This window comes from Nicotiana tomentosiformis, chromosome 9 (genome assembly GCF_000390325.3).
Source record: "Nicotiana tomentosiformis chromosome 9, ASM39032v3, whole genome shotgun sequence".
Classification (NCBI taxonomy): Eukaryota; Viridiplantae; Streptophyta; class Magnoliopsida; order Solanales; family Solanaceae; genus Nicotiana; species Nicotiana tomentosiformis.
Genome location: NC_090820.1, coordinates 36,440,742 through 36,450,084, shown reverse-complemented (window position 1 = coordinate 36,450,084; position 9,343 = coordinate 36,440,742).

The following is a 9,343-nucleotide window of genomic DNA, read 5'->3' as shown; positions in this document are numbered from 1 at the left end:
AACTTCCGATCAAATCGAATCCGTCATAGTCTTCCTTCGATCCATTCGACGAAACAAAAGTTTCAATTTAGTTTCCTTCTTTAACAATTTTTTATTTATTTTTTGAATTTGGGGAAGGTGTGGTTTAGCTTTTACTGTTGGTTTTTATTTTCAATAGTGATGCGTGAGTGTCATGTGTTGTCACGGTTAGAATCTAACCATCTTCCGTTGTTAGACTAAAGATACTCACTTTTGTAAACATAAGGGACTAAAGATGCTCGCCACGATATTTAAAGTGTAAAAATAGACATACTCTTAAAGATAAGGGACAATTTTAATAAAAATTGTAAATTTTGAGACAATGTACTTAAGATTAATAGCATGTTTGGTCAAGTTTTTAAAATCAGCTTATTTTGAGAAGTTCTTTTCTTAAAAGTACTTTTTAAAAAAGTATTTTTGGTGATAAGCAGTTTGTATTTGGTCAATTAATTTGAAAATAACTTTTGAGCAGTAATTAGTGTTTGACCAAACTTTTAAAAACTACTTCTAAGTGAATTTTTATCAAAAGTGTTTCTTGGAGAGAAACTAATTTTTCTGTTTCTCAGAAACTGTTTCTGCTTCTACTTAAAAATATTTTTTCTACTTCTAAAAGCTTGGCCAAATACCTCAATTTTAAATAAAAAAAATACTTTTGACTCAAAAATAAGCTTAGCCAGGCTATAATTGATCTCGAACTAGATAGTTGAATTTTGTTAAGAAAACTCCTTTACAAGAAAAGGGAGTTGGAGATTTGGAAGACTACCTAAATTGAAAGCCCTTGCTTCAACCATGAATCGAGTGAAACAAAAAATGTGACTTTTCTGTGGGGTGTTTTACTTTTCAAATCACGGCGTAAGATGTCCATGAAAAGTAGCGAACCGATTGTTAAATAAATAGAAAGGTGCTAAATATATAAAAAATAATTGATTGATTAATTGCAATATTTTTTTGTATAGTAATCTAAAGTAAATATGTTCAATACCAGGGAAAAATTCAAGAATAGCCAGATTTACAAGTTGTAATTGAAAAATAGTCATATTTTTAAAAGTAATCGAAATTTAGCCATTTTTTATGTAAAGATAAATCTGAACGAAAATACTGTTCAAAATCCGGAAAATATTCCAGCATAATATACTGGAGTTCCAGTATAATATACCGGTCCAGCATAATATACTGGAAGTTCATACATATGTGCTCCAATCGCCAGTATATTATGCTGGAACTTTTCGCGTGTTGGAGTTCCAGCATAATATGTTGGAAGTTCATACACAGGTGTATCAATCTCTAATATATTATGATGGATCGGTCCGTGTTACAGCAAAATAGTGACTATTTTTTAATGACTTTGCAAACGGTGGCTATTTTTGAATTACGAGTCCAAAAATTAGCTAACATGTGCTATTTTTACTCAATACTATGACTAGTGAGTTGCTTGAATTAGTTAAAGATGAGATCATGTGTGTATTAGTAGTTAAGAAACATGTATTATTGAAAAGAGGTTGAATAAGTGCGATTTTTATCTCAAAAAATTTCATTACGCTTGCTCGAATTGAGGCAGAAAAAGCTCTAATCATATTAAAAGGAAACACTTTTATTTTTTAGAAATAAAAAAAAAACTTTAGTTGTTTGTAGAAAAAAAATCAAGTGAGCATCTATCGTGCATACATTTTACCTCCTGTTTTTTTCTCCATGTATGATGATGCTATCAAAAGTCAAATTGATTTAACAAAAAATCAAAGAAAGCTTAGAATATCTAGAGCAAAAATAAAATATTGTTATAAATATATTAAAGTGGATGTCCATTGAATACTCCATACATCCTTATTCCATGAACCATTTGAGCTCATGTATTTAGTTAATTCATCACTTAATATTTGTAACCTTTAAGTGTATTCTTGTAACCTTTCATGTATCCCATATCCTATAAATAGGGTATACTTTATCTTATGAAGTACATACGAGAAACACACTTGAATAAGATAACTTCTACATTCTCTTCCTATATATCTTGTCTCTATTGCTATATTGTTCTATTTTGCTCTAATTTCTTAACGTGTTATCAGCACAATTATTCGAACCAATTGAAATATTTACTTCAACCGGGTATTATCTTTTTCCTAAAGAGTTAGTCAATTTTCTTACAAATTCAAGTACACATCCATTTGCTTCTACCGTATTTGAATTTTATAAATCACTACATGCATGACTTTGACCTTATGAAATAGGAAAACATGCTATCATTACTTTGACATGATATTGAAAGAACCTTGTGAAATGTTAGGAGGAATTCTGTTTATTGTTAGGTATAACATTTGATTTAAAATCCTTTGATCCTTGAAACTAGTAATCTTGGTATGCATGATATTTTTTAGTGGAATAATAATGATAACATCCTGCTTTACTTAATTCCAAAAGGTATTAGTTATTGAATCTTCGGTATTTATATTTATGTAAGTTTGGACGATGGCAAATATTAGTAATATGTAGCAAATCGAACGGGACTACTAGTTATAATACATATGAATCAGTATGTTGAAAGTAATTGATGAATTTGCATGGAACGACTATAATATCTCTTTATTGTTGTAATGATTCACTACTATTAATATGCCTTCATGACATGTGTATATTTATACCCATAATATTTAAGGCATACTACTTGTTACAATTTTTTTTTATCATGTAGATTAATTCTACTATTTAGTAAGATAGTTTTATACTATATTAAATTTATCAAAACATGAATTTGTGGCGATCTAAAATTATGTTCTATTCTCTGGAGTGAATGAGATGATTTGTGATAAATATTATATGAGCATATGATAGTGGGTTCAAGTCTCATTGCACCATGAGGGTAAGACACCAGGTTCAAGTCCTCGTGCACCATGATGATAAGATGTTGGATTCAAGTCCCAGCATATTATGGCCTAACAGTCTCATGTGGGTAAGACATTGGGTTCGGGTCCCAATAGCCTATATTGATGATATAATAATGGCAGTATAAAAATGATACCTTTTAATGAAAAATCATGAAGTTCGCCCATGTACCAGATCAACTCCATTCCCAGAAGCGAATATGATAGCGATAAATCAAAAGTCTGAAAGAAGACAAAATAATTATCATGGCCGTATAAATATATGTGAACATGACAAGGGACAAAATAATAATCATCATGTTGGTGGTCGTTATAAACAAGAGAACAATAAGGGTTCTTAAAATAATCCTTCAAATGGCAAAGGCAATTATGTCCACCGATATGGTATGAAAAATTATTGGGTACAAATTTGATGTATGTCTAAATATTTTGTCAATCTTTATCATGCCTTTATAAAAGGAAAAAAAATAAAGTTAAGACTTACTTGACCTTTCAAAATGAGGTGGGCCCTATGAATAATCATGATAAAGTTAAAGGAAACCTTACCAATATATTACTCATTTAGAAGCTGGAGACTTCGTTGAGCATCATAACTGAAGACTTATTATTGGGAAACATTATAAGAATAAATGTATTTTTTATGAAGTTCATATTTTGAATAAAACTTTTTATGTTGTTAGTATTTAGTTTCCTAAATGTAGTTCTTTTGTTCTTAAAATTTTCAATATTACTTATGATGTATTTTTTTTTTCTTTATGAAGAATATAAAAACTTTCCGGTCTTCAGTTGGCCGTATGAATAATAAATAAGAAATATGTCTTCTGGATAGTGCTACGACGCACACTATATTAAAAGATAAGAGATATTTCTTTTATTTAATTATGAAAGGAGCCAATATCATAACAATATCTGGTAGTACAAAATTAATTGAGGGCTTTGGAAAAACGACTGTATTACTACCAGGAGGAACTATATTGGTTGTTTATGATGCATTATATTGTAGTATGTCTCAAAGAAACTTATTTAATTTCAAAGATATTCACAAAATGGCTATCATATTGAGACCACAAATGAAAGAAAGGTTGAATACCTCTATATTACTATAATAAAAGTAGAAAAGAAGTATGTGCTTGAAAAGCTTCCCGCATTTTTCTCCAGATTATACTATACTAGTATTAGTGTAGTTGAATCACATGCCATAGTAAACAAGGAATCTACTAATGATTTTATTATTTGGCATGACCGGTTGGGCCATCCCGGTTATAATATGATGCGCAAAATAATTGAGAATTCACATGGTCATTCATTGAAGAACCAGAAGATTCTTCAAACTAAATAATTCTCTTGTGCTGCATGTTCTCAAGGAAAACTGATATATGTGGGACCATACACCCTCCATGTGGGCCATTCAGATATTATATGGTTTTGATAGATGCATCTATAAGATGGCCACATGTGTGTTTGTTATCAACCCGTAATTTGGCCTTTGCGAGTGATGATAGACTATAATTACGTATTTTAGTCGCTTATTACACTCTAATTTACTGCACTTTAATTGATACACTTTAGACCTAAGGAGGCAAGAACACGCTAGGAGCAAGGCGGAGAATTCTTCTACAAGTTTTTCACTTCCTTCTTCCTATTTTTATTATTGCTTATGAATTCTAGTATTGTAGTTATGTATATTATTATGAATAGCTAATTTGTTATCTAGGGTTTTGATGGAACCTCTTGGAGGATGAATTCTTGTTATGTTTTAATATAATTTAACCTTTGAATTTGTCTATTTGTTCAACTACGTGCTTATTTCAGTTGATTGAATGGCCATCGATTGACCGTGCCTATTTATTATGTGTTACTTGAGAAAGGATACATATTTAGGTGGTTGTTGAACAACGTCACTCCTAACGTATGTGTGAAATCAATACAATATTTTTAAAGGTAGGTTTAGAAATAACAAAGCATTGACGTGGTCATAATGAGCCGTTAGATAAAGTCAATTAGCGTAGTTCGAGAAAATATGTCTAGTAAATTATTGTAGTTGCTCGAGAGAGAATTATGGCACCTAGAGTGCTCACGATCAATAGCGAATACATAGGCGAAATTGTAGGGAGCATAGCGGGAAAGATTCCAATATTTGGGAAAATCATAACTCTAGACCTCCTAAATTTAATCTCCAACCCTTAGTATCTTTAGTTGTTAATTTACTGTTTTAGTTTCTTAGTTAATTAGTTAGATATAAGAATCTTAATCTTTATAACTTAGAAATTTATTTGAGCTTGTCTTCTTAGCGATATTGAACAATTATGGCGAAACCTTAGTTCTCTGTGGGATTCGACTCCGGACTCTTAGACTGGATTATATTTGCAGCGACCGCTCATCCTTTCTAGGACTAGAGTTGGGCGTGATCAACGAGGTTACTAGCTCAATTAATAAGACTAAGAGTACAGTTTTCAGATTATGTAATTAAGACACTTCATCTTGATAATGCTAGTGAATTTACGTCCTAGGCCTTTAAGGATTATTGCATAGCAACTGGGATAACAATTGAACATCCAGTTGCTCGTGTTCATACTCAAAATGGTATAGCGGAATCATTGATCAAACGCCTCCAATTAATTACTAGACCAATGTTTATGGGAGCAAAACTTCCTATTTCAGCATGAGGCCATGCTATTTTGCATGCATCAACTCTTGTGCGGATCAGACTCACAAGTTATCATAAAGTCTCCCCAATACAATTGGCTTTTGGTCAGGAGCCAAATATTTTCCATCTTAGAATATTTGGAAGTGCAGTATATGTTCTAATTGCTCCACCACAATGCACAAAGATGGGACCCCAAAGAAGATGGGGGATATATGTTGGGTATGAATCTCCTTCTATAATAAAATATTTGGAACCTATGACTGGAGATTTATTTACGGCAAGATTTGCTAATTGCCATTTTGATGAATCAGTATACCCAATATTAGGGGGAGAAAATAAGCAATTTCAAAAAGAGATAGATTGGAATGCCTTATCACTATCTCATTTAGATCCTCGAACAAATCAATGTGAACACGAGGTTCAAAAGATAATTTATTTGTAAAATATTACAAATCAACTGCCAGATGTATTCACTAACCTACCAAGGGTGACTAAGTCACACATTCCAACTGTTAATGCTCCTATTCGAATTGATGTCCCGATTGGACAATCTATAAATACAAATGAGTCTAAGCCACGCTTGAAACGTGGTAGACCAATTAGTTCAAAAGATAAAAATCCTCGAAAGCGAAAAGGAGCAAATGATCTAGGAGATCATAATATGGAGGCAATTGCTCAAAAAGAGCCCCGTGACATAACAAATGACAAGACCTCATAGGAGGTCCAAGTACCTAAAAATAATAAGAATGAAGAGATTTCAATAAATTATGTCTATATGGGAAAAAAATGGAACCGAAATAATATTATTGTCGACAATATTTTTTCTTATAATGTTGTTGTTGAGATAATGCAACAAGATGAGGATCTTGAACAAAGATCTGTCGATAAATGTAGACAGAGAAATGATTGGCCAAAATGAAAAAAACGCTATCCAGGCAGAATTAGCGTCACTTGAAAAACGTGAAGTATTCGGACGTATAGTCTGAACACCTGAAGGAATAAAGCCAGTAGGATACAAATGGGTTTTTGTGCGAAAATAAAATGATAAAAATGAAGTCGTTAGATATGAAGCACGACTTGTGGCACAAGGATTTTCGCAAAGACCTGGCATTGATTATATGGAGACATATTCTCTTAGATGTAATCACTTTCGGGTATCTTATAAATTTGGTAGTCCATTAAAAACTTGATATGCGTCTGATGGATGTTGTCACAGCCTACTTGTATGGCACATTAGACAACAAAATTTATATAAAAATCTCTGAAGGGCTTAAAGTTCCTGAAACTAATAAAAATTTTCGGGAAACTTGTTTAATAAAGCTTCAAAAATCCTTATATGGATTGAAACAATTAGGGCGAGTATGGTATAATCGCCTGAGTGAGTATTTACTGAAAGAAGGGTATAAAAATGATCCAATTTGTCCTTGTGTATTTATAAGAAGGTCTGGACCTGAATTTATTATAATTGTTGTGTATGTTGATGATCTAAATATCATTGGAACTCATGGGGAGCTTTCAAAAGAAGTAGACTGTTTGAAGAAAGAGTTTGAAATGAAAGATCTTGGAAAGATAAAATTTTGTCTTGGTCTACAAATTGAGCATATGAAAGATGAAATTTTTATCCTCAATCAACTTATACCGAAAAGATCCTAAAGCATTTTTATATGGATAAAGCACATCCATTGAGTACCCCGATGGTTGTGAGATCACTTGATATAAATAAAGATCCATTTCGACCTCATGAAAATGATGGAGAGCTTCTTGGTGATGAAACTCCATATCTTAGTGCAATTGGGACACTAATATATCTTGCAAATAATACTCGACCAGATATAACTTTTGTAGTAAGTTTATTAGCAAGATTTAGTTTCTTTCCAACAACAAGACACTGGAATGGTGTTAAGCATATTTTTAAATACATCTGAGGGACTATTGATATGTGATTATTTTATTCTTATGAATCTGATTCACAAATGACTGGTTATGCAGATGCAAGTTATTTGTCTGATCCATATAAAGCCTGGTCTCAAACAGACTATCTATTTACTTGTGGAGGTACAAGTATTTCACTGCATTTAACAAAACAAACTTTAGCTGCTACATCTTCCAATCATGCAGAGATAATATCTATTCATGAGGCTAGTCGAAAGTGTGTATGACTGAGATCACTGACTCAACACATTCAACAACTGTGTTAAAACGAAGATTCCAACGATATTGTATGAAGATAATGCTGCTTGCATAGCTCAACTTAAAGGAGGATATATCAAAGGAGACAGAACAAAGCACATTTCACCAAAGTTCTTTTTCACATATGATCTTCAGCAAAATGGTGAGATAGATATTCAACAAATCCGTTCAAGTGACAATCTAACAGATTTATTCACTAAGGCATTGCCTACATCAACATTTGAAAAGCTGAGACATAAGATTGGAATGCATCGTCTCCGAGATATCAAATAAAAACTTCATCAGGAGGAGTATAATACGCGCTGTACTCTTTTTCCCTTAACCAAGGGTTTGTCCCAAATGAGTTTTCCTTGTAAGGTTTTTAATGAGGCAGCACTCAATGCGTATTACAAGATATGTGTGCTCTTTTTCCTTCACTAGATTTTTTTCCACCGGATTTTTCCTAGTAAAGTTTTAACGAGGCACATTATCTATGGACATTCAAGGGGGAATGTTATAAATATATTAAAGTGAATGTCAATTGAATACTTCATACATCCCTATTCCACAAACCATTTGAGTTCATGTATTTAGTTAAATTCATCACTTAATATTTGTAACCTTTAGGTGTATTCTTGTAACCTTTCATGTATCCCATATCCTATAAATAGGGTATACATTATCTTATGAAGTACACACAAGAAACATACTTGAATAAGATAACTTCTACATTCTCTTCCTATATATCTTATCTCTATTACTATATTGTTCTATTTTGCTCTAATTTCTTAACAAATATAAAATATTACTTTTTATCTCATTTTAAATGACGATCTTTGAAACTCATACCAAAAATATCTTTGGTACATGTGGTCATAAATATAAGAAATTAAAAACTAGTTTAAATTTTTGGAATATAATATTGGACAAAATCTTGGATTAGTTTTTGAAGCAAAAGTCATTGGGTGAATTTCAAAAATAGCCAGATTTACAAGTGATAATTGAAAAATAGTCACAGTTTCAAAAGTAATTGAAATTTAGCCACTTTTCATGTAAAGATAAATCTGAATAAAAACACTATTCAAAATCCGAAAAATATTCCAGCATAATATACTGGAGTTCTAACATAATATACCAAAATTCCAGTATAATACACTGGAGTTCCAGCATAATATGTTGGAAGTTCATACACATGTGCTCCAATCTCCAGTATATTATGCTGGAACTTTCTGTGTGTTGGAATTCCAGCATAATATGCTGGAAGTTCATACACATGTGCACCAATCTCCAGTATATTATGCTGAAATTTTTCGTGTTGCAGTAAAATAATGACTATTTTTCAATGACTTTGCAAACGCTGACTAATTTTCAATTACTAGTCCGAAAACTAACTAGCCCGTGCTATTTTCACAAAGTCATTTATAACTTTTGTTGGTTTGTAAGAAACCTACTTTTTGATTGTTTTTGATTTCTGAAACACTTTTTAGTGATATTCGAAAATCAAATTTTACTTATAAAATATCTCAAAAAAATTCTAAACCAAACAGCTTTGGAAGAGAAGTTATTTTCCAATATTCATCATTAATTCGTAAAGAAAAATAAAAAAGAAAAAACAAATCATCATTCCCGGACT